At 34.2% G+C, this 14,389-nt stretch overlaps 1 pseudogene; it reads right to left on the reverse strand.

The window, feature by feature from the left end:
• Positions 1-8,230: 8,230 nt before the first annotated feature.
• On the reverse strand, positions 8,231-8,492 carry LOC121029205 (cytochrome c oxidase subunit 6B1-like; annotated as a pseudogene).
• Between the last annotated feature and the right edge of the window lie 5,897 nt (positions 8,493-14,389).

The following is a 14,389-nucleotide window of genomic DNA, read 5'->3' on the forward strand; positions in this document are numbered from 1 at the left end:
AGCAGGCTCTGTGCTGTCAGTGCAGAGATCAATGTGGGGTTCGAACTCACGAACCATGAGATCATAACCTGAGCCAAAATCAAGAGTCAGTCGCTTAACTGACTGAGCCACCAAGGTGCCCCTGAGTCTTTTTAATATATAGAAAATAGCTAAATCCCTATCTTTTTAGAAATCCCTAGTGGAATCTAAAATGCTCCATTTTAGTTCTTTTCTAACACATTCTATTTTGTATTATCTCTCTCTCTCTCTCTCTCTTTTTGACTACTTTGAGTACATGATCCAATAAATGTTTAATTTAAATGTAAGGATGGTTAAATTGCTACAGTTCTAGAGATTTTTTAAGTACAGACTTTTCTAGCATTATGTAACAAAATAAGGAGAAATTGAATTTTTTTTTCAGAAAAACAGGAAAACAAGCAACACAAGTTACAAAGTAATTATAGCAGTACACATATACTTCCTCATACACACATCCCAAACTTTTGTTAATGGATCTTCCGCTAATCTTGTCCTGCAGTTATGTTTCGATTTTTTTTTACAGTGTTTAAAAAAAGGTATTTAATGAAGAGAAAAAATGGCCTATGAAAACCAATTCTAAGTGGGACATGAACTAAGATTCTTTATTTGTTTATTTTTATATTATTTTTTTAATGTTTATTTCTTACTGAGAGACAGAAACAGCACATGAGCAGAGGAGGGGCAGAGAGAGAGAGGAGACACAGAATCCAAAACAGGCTCCAGGTTCCAAGGGGTCAGCAGAGAGCCCGACATGGGGCTTGAACTCACAAACTGTGATCACGACCTGAGCCAAAGTCAGGCGCTCAACCGACTGAGCCACCCCAGCACCCCAAACTAAGACTGTTTTGTTTAGGGTTTGCTAGACGCTGCCATACCTGCTCCAACATCAGGTCGTCAGAGAGCACCGGGGCCTCATAGCTAGGCTCTGGAGATTAGAGGAAGGACCACCAGTAGATAAATGATTTATGAGTTAAGCAAGTTTTAAACATTTTCTTTTAATTTTATTGTTGAGGCAATAATAGATATAGGTAATTTAAATGCCATTTTAACATAACTAGAAGATATTTTATGTACGATGTTCCAACTCATTTCATTTATATCTATTACGGTATTAAAATATTTAAAATACTAAAGATGTTGACCAAACTCATTATCTCAGTTTTCTGCCCCAACTATTCCAATACATAAAATTGTGGGTTTGTGCTTGACCTAAACCTGGCAAGGGTGAGGAATGGAGAATGGTGAAGAAGCAGCTTGTAGGGAAGTAGAGAAGTAGTTTCATTAAATTCTATATTAATAAACTGAGCTATATTTCAGAACATGCTGGTAGTAAATATCTCTACCACTATAAATGTATCTATTTTTCTTAGTGACATTCTAAGCATCTAACATCTGAACACTGAGTTTTATTACAAAAAACAACATTTAGACAAATTAAATCTAACTAAAATCAACATTTATATGACTTTATCCAGTCTCAAGAACAGCAAACAAGTTGTAAGTACTAATGAGAAGATATTTGAGAGCTTATTACATCACTATTTGTACATGCGGATGCAGAGGAAGTGGCTAGGTCGTTTTGATGGTCAATTATTAGAATTGTTTATACTTAGCCGGATAGCGATTTTCCAACTGAGTATGGATTATAAACAAATAGCATGTAACTATCCAAAGAGGTTCGGTGTTTAGTGCAGGCCAGAAGAAAGCTAGCCTTGAATGAGAATGAGGAAAACACGTGTTTTGTGTTTAGTAAAGTCACATTAATTAATATTTAGGATAACTATAAACCAACCTCTTACCAAACAGGCCTTCTGGACAGGCAGGGTGCCTGTGATACTGGACAGAGATGGGGGTTTATGGAGGTTTTGCTGAAAGTGGTGCTAGATTGTATCCTGAGACTCTGAAGATCTGACTAATGCGTGCAGGAGGGAATCTGGAGTTGAAAGTCAAACAATCATTCCAGCCAAAGGTTCAATCTGGAAAGACTGGACACAGAAAGAGAAATTGCACATGGCACAATGGGGTGAATCAATGGCTTATAGACCAAATGTGGGGTTCCTGGCAGTAGTCCATGAGACTTAGGTGCTGGTGTTTTATAACCTGTGAATCCCCTTTGGTGATAAGGAAGCCTGTCGTTAAGGCACTTTGTGATGCTTCCTTATAAACCAGAGGTTGCAAAATGTCATGTTTTGTTTGATCCATGTAGTACTTAACCACAGAGTGATTTAAAGATATTTGCATTAGTTGCCAACACTTAACACCAACACATACTCGATTTACAGCTTTTGTGAAAACTTCAGAAATCTAGCATTATCAACCTTGCTGCCAGACATAGCATGGATAAACCTTGTGCTGGGCCACTCCTCTTGCAATGGCCATGCACTCTTCTATCCCCACCAGCCCCTAGTGTCCCAATCCCGCGGATAGGAGATGGTTGCCTTTTATCATCAGACTAATTTTGTTGTTTTGCTTACAGTAGAATTAAGACAAAACTAAGATATTTCTTAAATCCACTCTGTAGTTTTTTTATTTCAGTTTTCTTTTTCAATTTTAAAAGGCTTCTGTTATAAAACATTTCAAACATACAGGAAAGTAGATATAGGTAATCCCCATGACCCTATTTCATGGCTTTAACTGTCATTACTCATTACTCAAGTCCCATCGTGTTTCATCTATATCCCCACCCCCTTCCCTCCACTGTATTATTTAAAACAAAATCTCTGACATCCTAGGATTTTCTCTGTGTTTCGGCATGTAACAATAAAAGATAGGAACACTTATGTAAAACAATCACATAATCATAATATAGTCACACCTAAACATTAACAATAACTATGCAAAATATCCAGTGTGTTAAAATTTCCAATGGCCTCATGCATGTACGTTACACGTTGTTTAAATCAGAATTAAAATAAGTTATATACAAGGTAATTGACTGATGTCTTTAAATATCTTCTAATTTATAGCTTCTCTCAGTCTCTGTCTGTTTTTTTTCTTTCTCTCAATCCCCCCCCCCCCCTTTGTCTCTTTCTTCTGGTCACTTATTTGTTCAATAAACCTGGTTGATTGTTTTGTAGTTTCTCACAGTCAAAAATTTGCTCATTTACCATGATAAAATTTAGCATGTTCCTCTGTTGTCTGTATTTATGGTAAACTGGATTGAATTTTTTGGAAATAGTATTTCATTGGCAGTGGTATCTTCTATCAGGAGGCATATAATGTCAGGATCTCTCTCTTATTAATGTTAGTGTCCAATGCCTAGATCCAGCAATTCATGAAAGGTTGCAAAATGTTGATGGTCTCATTAAACTATCCTGTCCTTGTTTAATACCTGAAATACTTCTATTAAGAAAAACATTCTCTTGTTTATTATTTGTTTACCTAGTGGCACAGTTCTTACAGGAAAAGCTGAATAAATGTTTGATTATTTTCTTCTATTAATGAGTTTCTCAAAATAATTGGCATCCTCCATTTGAGACTAATTTGTATTTTTTTAGTATTATGGGCTCATGTATTTAAACATATTTCTTATGTCTCAATCCATAGGAGGTATTGTCCTTACTGATGCTTATATTTTTCTATCTTTCACTTCATTTGGATTCACCCTAGTGAACTTTGAAAATTCCTTTGTTACTTGTTGGACAAACTGTTCCAATCTCATCATGTACATTTTTAGCCCAGACATAGACTTCAGGAATCCTGGCTCCTTTGAGTGAGGATTGGTATTTAAAGACTGTGATCTGGATGTTGGGAGCCATCTAAAGTTAAAGATAACTTACAGAACCATGTATTGATTTTCTTTATTTCTTAAACCTGACTCACTTTACTCATTGTCTTTCTTGCCCTCATTATCATTTCAGTTTGCAACTCTTGCTCAAAACCAATTCTAAACCATCAACCTATTGGTCTAAATGCGGAAGTATTCTACAACAGGGTAAAAGGTAAAGAATTTGAATTACTTCACAATAAGAGAAAAAAGTGGGGAGGAAATAATTGAAAATTACAATTAATTTTACTTGCAAATCTCAGTCTGAACTTCTACTTATAAATAGCAGAACCCAGACACTGTTTACTCACTTGTGAAATAAACCATGCCCTTGGTGTCCGGGACTAATTGCTTTATTTACTCTGAATTTCAGAGGATCTTTCTTTTGAGATTATCCATGTGGAAACACCCTATCAAGTTGGTAAAACTTAAATGATGCTAAATTTAACTGACATTTTTTTTTATTACCGGAAAGGAAGACAAAAAGGAAACTAAGGTTTATTGTCTACAATGTACTAGTGGTTTTCAAATACATTATCTCATCCTTATAATCACTCTACAAGGTAGTATATCTCCATTTTTTTTCTTACTAAAGTTCATTAAATCTGGAATTACCAAATTTAAAGAAAAAAATTCCAAACATTTTTCACTATAATATTTTGAAAACTCAAAAGTAAGAAAAGAAAGGTAAGAATGTGGTGGGGGGAATGTTTTCTTAGTGATCAACATGAATAGCATTGAAGTTCTGGGTTCATTCTATGTAAAGAAATTCATCCCATGAAATTGATTGACTTTCATTTATTCTCAAGAAATTATATTACCCCAAAGAAAAGGGATGTTTATGGACACTATATTAGTCAAGAGAGGCTAGGCTTTGCAGAATAACATAACCGTTTGTTTGTCTCTCACCATTGCTTATCTATTATAGGTCAATAGGAGGCAAGGTTGAGAGAAGTTCTCTTCCATACAGTCACCACCTGACTAGGTCTCACTGCCTGTAGCTATATAATTTGGAACAGGTGATATGTGAGGTGTCAGCAGAATGAGAAGAGAGACTGAAGAATGCACTCATATGGTTAAATGTCTAGGGTGGAAATGACTTACCACATAAGCTCACAGCCCATTGGCCAGAATTAGTCTGAGAGGAACATTTGTATGCAGTAAGTTTATTGGAAAGTGCTCTCAGAAACACCTGTAAGAGAGTGAAGAAAGCAGGTTTGGACAGAGGGAGAGCTTGCACTGTGTGCAGAGACAAGAAATGATGTTTTAGGGAACTCTGGAGCTGAGATGGCACCTCAGACTTGTCCCAAATGCTGGGCCTTTGTAGCCTAGCATCCAGTCAACTGGATAGAGCCTGCCTTTAGCTTCAGATCTAATGGAGATGTACTTGGTCTCCTAATGCATTTCTATCTATAAAGCCCATTTAATTGTTTAAATCATATTAATCTTAGTATATCATATTAATCTAATCTATTTCAAGATTGATATTTCTCAGTGAGAAATTCGGGAACTATAGTCATATTTGCTTTAAACCATTAAGGAATTATGGGACAAAAACTCTTCATTAAAATTTTCCCTTTAGATGTATTGCAGGAGAGATTTTTTATTTTGATGATTGTTAAGATTTTGGGTAATAGTCTCATGCTCTAGAGGAAGATCAATGGTTGAGTTATTTCTAATCAGAAATTCCAACTTTTCCAGAAAGCTACTGGTCTTAAACAACAGAAATTGTATCATCTAATACAGTGTCAGTATTTGTCTTCCTAATTTTATTTCTGGGGTGTGCTGAATATTAGTATTAAAAAGTATGTTATTACAGCAGAGGTTTAGAAGAGAAAAACAACGAAAATGTTGAAAAAATGCCACAAATCTAGCAAATATATTTCTTTCCTTTTTTTTTGCAAACTATTTTTTATGATTTGGAAAAAAGGTGGGTTTTTCCCACTATTATTCCACTGTTTAGGTGCACTATTATTTATATAATTATGGAAAAAAAAGACGAGTAGAGGGAAGCAAGAATTGTAGTTTTTAAAAATGTGATGTAAAAGTCCATATTCACTTGTCAAATAGATTATTTCTTACTCTCAAGAATAAGCAGAAGAATCTTATTAGAATATATGTTTTGAAACATAAAAAACTTTTAGGTACATTTTTTTTTATCCAAGAGATTTACTGCAAAATGGTCACAATTAATTACATTATAATTCTCCTGTGAAATTATTTTTCTCCTTTCCTGTTTTTGCTTTATGCAGGTGCTTAACATAAATTTATAAACATGATAGCAAGTGTATTTATCTGGAGATCTGCATTGGTAATAAAGTAGCCAGCAGTCATATGTATTCAGCATGTAAAAAATGTGGTTACCCTAAATTGAGATGTGCTTTAAGTTGAAAATACACACTAGATTTTGAAGACTTACTATGAAAAGAATATTAAATTTCTCATTAATAACATTTTATTGATTACATGTTAAAAATAACATTTGGATGCATTAAGTTAAATAACATATTATTAACATTAATTTTACCTGTTTATTTTTCTCATTTTTTAATATGGCCACAGAAAATGTGAAAATATATTTGTGACTCAAATTTGTAGCTCCCATTATATTTCTGTTAGATAGTGTGATCTAAATTATTAGTTTTTTTCTCCAATATTTTATTATGAAAGTTTTCAAATATAAAATAGAAAGGCTAAAACACTTTTACAGTAAACATCTGTTCTTCTACAATCAACATTTACTAGACTTGTTTTATCCTGTATATAGCTATGTTTTTTAAAAAAATTTTCACCAATCCATCTGATTTTCAGAGTAAGCTGCAGACATCACTCTATGTTCCTCTAGATACTTTAGCGTATAGAAACTAGTTTTGAACTCTATTAAAAACTGAATATTCCTTTAGCCATGTTCTTGCTTCTTTAGATCTGAATGTGTTGGTAAACAGAGGCATAAACAGACTAAATATATCAAATCAGATTTAATAAGTCTTCTGAGTAAAAGGAACATTTAATCTCTGTTGACATTAAAGTACAGATCTAGATTACCCAACAAATATTTGGAAACCTTATAACATTAAATACTGATTAGAAAAAGATTTCTGCCATCTTCTGAGCAAGTGGCAGAACAACCAGGCTGTGTTCCAAGCCAATTGAGTTACCATGGATGGTTATATAACCTTTGAGCCTCTGGTAGAATGTTCATCTCACAAGATTATAGTGATTAAAAGAAATAATAATATGTAACTAATTTGCTTGAGGTTTGGGCATATACTAATTTTTATTTTACTATTTTTTTAAATGTTTATTTTGAGAGAGAGAGAGCAAGAGAGCGCATGCGTGTGCACATAGGGGAGGGAGAGAGGATCTCAAGCGGGCTCTGTGCTGACAGCAGAGAGCCAGATGGTGATGTGGGTCTTGAACTTACAAACTCAGGAACCATGAGTTTGAGCTGTGAGATCATGACCTAAGCTGATGCTTAACTGACTGAGCCACCCAGGTGCCCCAGGCATATACTAACTTTAAAAAATAAACTTAACTAGAAATGAATGTAAAATATTTGGAGTATTTTGTCTGGCAGGTTGATCAGCAGATCCCTTGGCAGTGTAGGAATATCATTAATAAGGAAAAAGAACATTCTTATTGATGGTTCATCATTGACAAATATACCAGAAAGACATATGTTATGTAATACCCTCAAAAGAAATGGACATATGTTTCTTCCTTGTTTTACTGATAAATATCTTATAGAACTATCCTGAGACTTCTGTCAACATTTACCAGATTGAAAACTCCTAAACAACTTGGATTTATGCTTGTGGCTGAGATGGGAAACTTGATGAGAAAACGTGTTTATGGAATTAAATTGCTGGTGATTCACTAACAGATGATGGGCCAGTTGAAAATAGGATGGTTGGCTGTGTTGTTTTCCACTCTCTGTGTATAGCTATATGGTCAACCATGTTAAATATCCTTTAACATTGTTATGATACTGAACATTTTTTACTATTATCTAAATAACATAGACACATAATTTTAAAAAGTTTTAACAAATAAAACCAGATGTCACCTCCTTTCAGTTTCCTTGCTCTTGTTACTACTTAAAGGCCATTATTTTTAACTTTTAAACTTCTTTGAAAAAAAATTAAAAAAATTAACTACTTTGTGGTGTTTGCTTACATATTCCTAAATCCTTTCAAAGCATTGATAGCTTTTGGTGTGTTATTTTTAGATATTTTATATTTACTTTATGTTAAAGTAGGTAAAACCTCTAGTTCTTTTTTCTTCTTTTCTTTCTTTCTTTTCTTTTCTTTTTTTTTCTTTTCTTTTTTTTTTTTTTTTTTTTTTTTTTTTTCACTTTTCCAACGAGTGTTTATCATTGGCTAGGCCATGATTCAGGATCCCAGAGTTGGAATCACCATGTACTCAGGTCCTCCTTCACCACCCTGTTCAGATCTTCGCAGGAAACTTGCCTTCTGCCCTGTGGTGGTCCAGGCTGACACACAGGATATGGGGCAGAGGGACTTGTCCACACACAGGTACCATTTGCACAGGGAGACATCACCACCCCCTTAACAGTCATTGACTTCTCACAGTGGTGAAAGTCCCAGTGGTTCTGGCAGCAGTTCCTAATCTGGTTCTGGTTGGGGAAGTGGTTGTCAAAAGGGGCAGTCTGTTAGTTCATGATTTTGGTCTTGTTATCTTCTGCCATGCTACTGACTCTTAAAGACACCCTGAAGCACCCTCAGCAAAGATGGAACGTTTAGTTCTTTTACATTCCCCTTACAATTCACATATCAACCCAATATAGTTATAACTCAGTTTTTAAAATCCGTAGCTAGAATTATTATTATGACTTTGCAAACCTTTTTCATTGCTGAGCTAAATGGTACAGATGTAGGCTCTTTATCTGCACTTTAAAATTTTTCCTGGAGTTAATCATTGCTTTCTTCATTTATTTTGTTTCTTTGAATCAGGAGTTAAGTTTTCTACCCCTTCCAATAGTTCTGCAAAGTTTCTCAATAGATTTCCTACTATTTAAACCTATCAAATAATCTTTCATATACTTCTTTTTAATGTAGGATTTTTCTCTTGAAACCATCCATCCTCCTCTTCTAATCTGAACAAATTACTATCTATGCTTGCCCTTGACTATGGAATTTCTTTCATATATCTGTCATGCTTGACCTCAATTTCTCAGGACTCATGTTTTTTTCTTCTTCATTTAGTCACACATTTTGAAGAGAAATTTCTCCAAAAGCTTCATGAAAAAGAATAAAAAAGAAGTAAGTAATTTTTTGGGTCTTTGAATATTTGAAAAGTCCTTATTTTTACCTTATTTTACCTGATTGATATTTTGGTTGGCTCTAGAATTTAGGATTAAGAATCTTTTTTTTTTCCACAAAGAATCTGGAGGGCATGGTCTTTCTCTTCTAGCATTTAAGTTTGTAGTTGAGTAATCCATTCCCAGTCTTTTACAGTAATTTTATTTAAAAAAAATCTGGAAGCTATTAGGGTCTTTTCCTTCCTTCTCTTTCTTTCTTTCTTTCTTTCTTTCTTTCTTTCTTTCTTTCTTTCTTCTTTCTTAAATTTCATAATTAAATGAGTTGGTGTAAGTCCCTCTGCCCTTATTAATTTATTGAATATTCCATTAGTCCTTTCTATATAGAGATTATTTTCCTTATTCTGGGAAATATTCCTCTTTATCTTTTACTCTTCAGAGTGGGGCATAATATTCTTCCCATTCTCTTCTTTATGAATTCTTTCTGGAATAGGTACTTGCTGAATGTACAACATCTTGGATCAGTTTTCCAATTTTCTTTTTTTGCTTTTCTATTTACTGTCATTTTTGGCTTTTAAATTCTATTTTCTAGGATTTTTTTTTTACTTTATGTCATCTATTGACTAACTCATTTATTGACTAACTCATTTATTGACTATTTTGTTTGGGTATTATTTTAAATTTCAAAGAACACTTTTTCCTTTGTTTTCTGATTATTCCTATTTTTATGAAGTCCTAATCTTGTTCCACTAAAGAAAAATCAGGATTCCTTTAATATTTTCTTCCCCCTAACCCCCGCACCATCTTAGCTTCTCTGAAGTGCACTTTACAGTTTGTTTTGGTCATTTTTTTGAATATTTCAGACTCTTTGTGTTGGGGCAGATTTGTCCATTGGATTGGTAGATCTGTGTAATTTTTGTGGAGTGGTTGAGTGTTCCTAGAGAAAGATCCTCCAGGCTTCTGCTCTGAAATTGTAAGTCTCAGCTGGCATACGGGGGATGGATAGGTCCAGGAACTGTTTAGCTTACCACTGGGTATGGAGATTTTTACTAAGTTCTCTCTTTCTCTCCCCCCATCACCATGCAGAAATTAAGTTCAATATCTTACTTCAGAATTACTTTGGGTCTTGTTTTCCAACTCTGGAACAATTTAGGTTCAGTTTCTCTTGGGAAAAAAATCATTATCTTCAGTGTACTTGAGGTGTAGTGACCTAAAAGCACAGAGAGGGGACAATCTGGGAGTCTTACTGCTTCTTTTAAACATTTATAAATATTCCTGCTGTCTTTAAGTCTTTGACATGCCCACATTAAGAGATGCCTGACAACCCTGTTTGTTCTCTGTATTTAAAAATCTTGTATGGTTTGTCCTCTCTGTTTTTATCTTATTTTTGTTTCCCTTCCCCTGTGTTCATCAGTTTCATTTTTTAAATTCCACATTTGAATGAAATTGTATGATATTTGTCTTTCTCTGACTGACTTATTTTGCTTGGCATAATACACATCGTTTCATATGGTAAGATTTCCTTCTTTTTGATCACCAAGTAATATTCTATCTATCTATCTATCTATCTATCTATCTATCATCTATCTATCTATCTACCACATCTTCTTCTTCCATTCAGCAGTAAATGGACATTTGGGCTCTTTCTATAATTTGGCTGTTGTAGATAGTGTTGCTATAACCATTTGGATGCATGTGCCTCTTCAAATCAGCATTTTTGTATCCTTTGGATAAATATTTAGTAGTGCAATTGGTGGGTTGTAAGGTAGTTCTATTTTTAACTTTTTGAGGAGACTGTAGTAGGGTATTTTTAAAAGAAGAATTAAGAGGAGTTTTCTTTACATCCAATTTTAAATACTTTCCTTTATTCTTCATCTTTGTTTTGCAATTCCCTCTTAATATCATCTGTTTCTTAGTCTTTTCTTTTTTCTTACCTTAAGTGCTACATTATTCATAATTATCTCACCTATTTTTTTGAAATAAACATTGTCTCAATATAGGATTATTGCCCACTGCTAAATAAATGCTGGTTTATTTTTGTTTTTTGTTTTTTTTTTCCCCCCACAGAGAAGTGGTCTGTTTGTCTGCCATCTTCTCCTGATCATCTTTCCCAAATATTTAAAACTGGGATAGGTTTCATTTCCACATGTAACTCTAATTCCATTGCAGCATTTACCATATTATATTGAAGTGACTGGTTTGCTTGTCTTCCCAAAATTTCACCAAGAGTAGGAGCTGCATCTCATTCATTACCGTATCCCCAGTGCTCAGCTCAATAACCTCAAATATAATAGGCACTTGGGAAATATTTGTTAAATTAATGAGTGTTAAAATGCATAGATAATTTTCACTAGTGTAAAACGGTAAAATATTTTAGTTCATTAGGCTTATGATTGTTATTATTTTGATCATTATAAGAGATAGTGAAAACTAAAAATTTTAAGATCATATCTCCGCACTAATTATCCTTTTATTCTTTCCCTGCAATTAGTGAAAATGTGACTTCCTAAATGTTTCAAAGAATACCTTTGAATAATTCTATTAATACTTTTTTTGTAGTTCCATTGCAGTTTTGTTAGCCCAAGTTGTTTTAACCTTCAAAAATTTTGCCTTTCAGGTCTTAATTTTAGTGCATTTTTAGGATTTCTGTCTAGTGCTTGCTTTTCTCCTCACTGTGAACTTTATAAGAGAAAGGAGGCAGGCATTATAATACACTTTTTTCATACTGAGATAAACAAAGAACTGTGAGTGGAAAGGTTTATGTGCATTAAATATTTATGCTAGAATGAGGAATCCTTCACACTATAATATAATTGTTATTGTCTCTCTCAGAGTAGTTCTTGGCTTACAAAACAAAATGCTACCCCAGGCTGAACTTCAAAGGAGGTGGAGGCTTCAAAGAGATAGACATTCAGCAGAGACAAAAAATAGAAATAAAAATGAAGCAGAGAGAGAGAGAGAGAGAGAGAGAGAGAGAGAGACAGAAGGCTCAGAGGTAAGTTGGGATGAAAGCACAATACAATGCACCATGCTTAAAATAAACAACTATGAACATGCCCCAGATACAGTACTTTTGTATTTTCACTGATGGAAATCAGTTTTGAGATGTCCAAAAAAAGATTTTTAAGTGCATTTATTTAAGCAGCTGAAATATTTATTTTTGATGTTATCAGCATGTGGTTCAGGTTGTCTCTTGAACATGCTTGATTAAAAAGTGATTTGGCTTAGCTCAGTGTTTTGCTCATCAAAGGAATAAAGCAGTACTGGAGATTTTCACAAATAATCTTTTTAAATACCATGAATACAGTTAGCTATGTTCCTAAAATAATGTTTCCCAGTTCCCTTTGGATACTTATGTACATGTGCAATAATAGTAAAATAAAAAGAAGTCTGGGATTTATTTAGGTTTAAAGTCCAGTAAAAGGAAAGGGGATGGTACACATTTCATAAAGTTAATTCCTAATGATTGTCTTTATTATGCATGTATATATGCTCATTAATGAACATTTATCAAAAATAAACAAAAAGAACAAAATGCTCATAGTTGCAATTTACATCCATAAAAGCATTCTTAGCATTTCAGCATATTTTCTTCAAACCATTCTTTTTTATGGTATTATTTATGTTAAAGTTCTTTTCATTATAAACAATTTTTAACTATGGTGAATAACAAAGAGAAGAACAATAGGTAAAGATAATGAAAAAAATGATCAGGAGAGGGAAGTAAAAATTTTCACTTCTGGTACTTTCCAAATACTGAAATTTGCTTTCTCATGACAGTCAGAAAACTGCAATGAACACACAGACCCAAAAGCTTTGAAAGTACTGGGCAATAACACTTGCAGAATTTAAATGGAACACATGTTATTTGGACTCCTTTGCCATGAAAATAAAATAAAAGCCTTACAAAATAAAATGAATATTTGGAACATCATTGACTGGTTCCTCTTTATGTACAAGATGTCATGCAGGGGATATTGTGTCAAAATCCATGGACATTTTTAGCCCATAGCATATAGTACTTGACCCAAAGTAGACGCTTAAAAAATATTCTTTTGGGGAAACTAATGATGTTTTTAACTGCAATAGACTGTGAAAATAATACAACAGTTGGCCTGTATTCAAAAATATTGTGTAATATTGTTGGGAAGATGAGTCAATACATAAAAATGTGAAATGTGAAAATGAGAATATTAGAGGACTTCCGAGAAGACAGTGGCCATTGGGGCATGGAGTGTGAGAAACATGGAGAAAGAAAGATGTGAGATGAGCCTAAAGCTAAGTAGAACTAAGTAGATTTAAAATTCTCTGGCTTAGTTAACTAAAGAAGGAGAGATGTCACAGATGGGAACAACATCAGGAGCAGCAATTGAGAGAAGATACTGGCCATGGCACGTCTGCAAAATAGTATGAAATTGGAAGACTAACAGAAGAATGGTATCCTGAATGCTCAGGTTTAGGGATAAAGCTACAAGAAAGCGGTCATGGAATAATTAGACATCAAATAAATAGTTACAACTGTGATGAAATTTACAAATGTAAAGTTGTGTACCAAGTATATGGGAGTATAATTGGCGTGTTAAGCACGTAGGAACAATGAGTGTAGCGGCAATGCACCTTTATTTTATTTCTCATTAGCTCTTTAAAATTTGGTGAGGAGTGATCTTCCTCTGTTTCTATGAAAACTCTAGTAGTGTCATGTTTCTCTCATGGTCACTTTAAATCGCAAATACTTTCTAAATCAGAAATTACAGCGTGCTTGTCTTTTGTAATAGTCAAAATTTCCAAGTCCATTCCATGTACAAGCTATCCACTTCTATCTAGGCTTCTATAGGAGTAGAGGTATGGTTGCCTTTTTCTCTCTCACTCATCTCCTTACCCTTTTACTGCTTGCTTTTTCTGGCTCTTCTAGGGGGAAAGGGTGGAGGTGTAAAGCAGCAAGGGAGGGAGGGGAATAGAAAAATTTTTATTTGACTAGGATTATCCTAAAGTGATCTTTTGGTTTCTGGGCCTGCCTGGCATGTCTCTAAAGCTGACTCTGTTGAGGGTGCTATGTGTATCCTTATTAGGGCCTCTTACCTGTGCTTTCCTTCATAAGGTGATATATTCTCCTCTTGCAGGTTGTATATACCTTCCTCATGCCCTGAGAATCTTGTGATACTTTTAGCTTATCTCCACTGAGAACTTCTTCCCACTCCCCCTCTGCCTCCCTCTGCCCTGACAAGAACCTATTAGGCAGGGCCTAAATCAATTCCACATCTGCTTTATATTGTGCATGACCCACAACTGGATTTGGGGACCCCAACACAGCCTTTGTCCCTATAGAT

The sequence above is a fragment of the Herpailurus yagouaroundi genome, unplaced genomic scaffold (genome assembly GCF_014898765.1).
Source record: "Herpailurus yagouaroundi ecotype Mexico unplaced genomic scaffold, PumYag 139, whole genome shotgun sequence".
In the NCBI taxonomy this organism is placed as follows: Eukaryota; Metazoa; Chordata; class Mammalia; order Carnivora; family Felidae; genus Herpailurus; species Herpailurus yagouaroundi.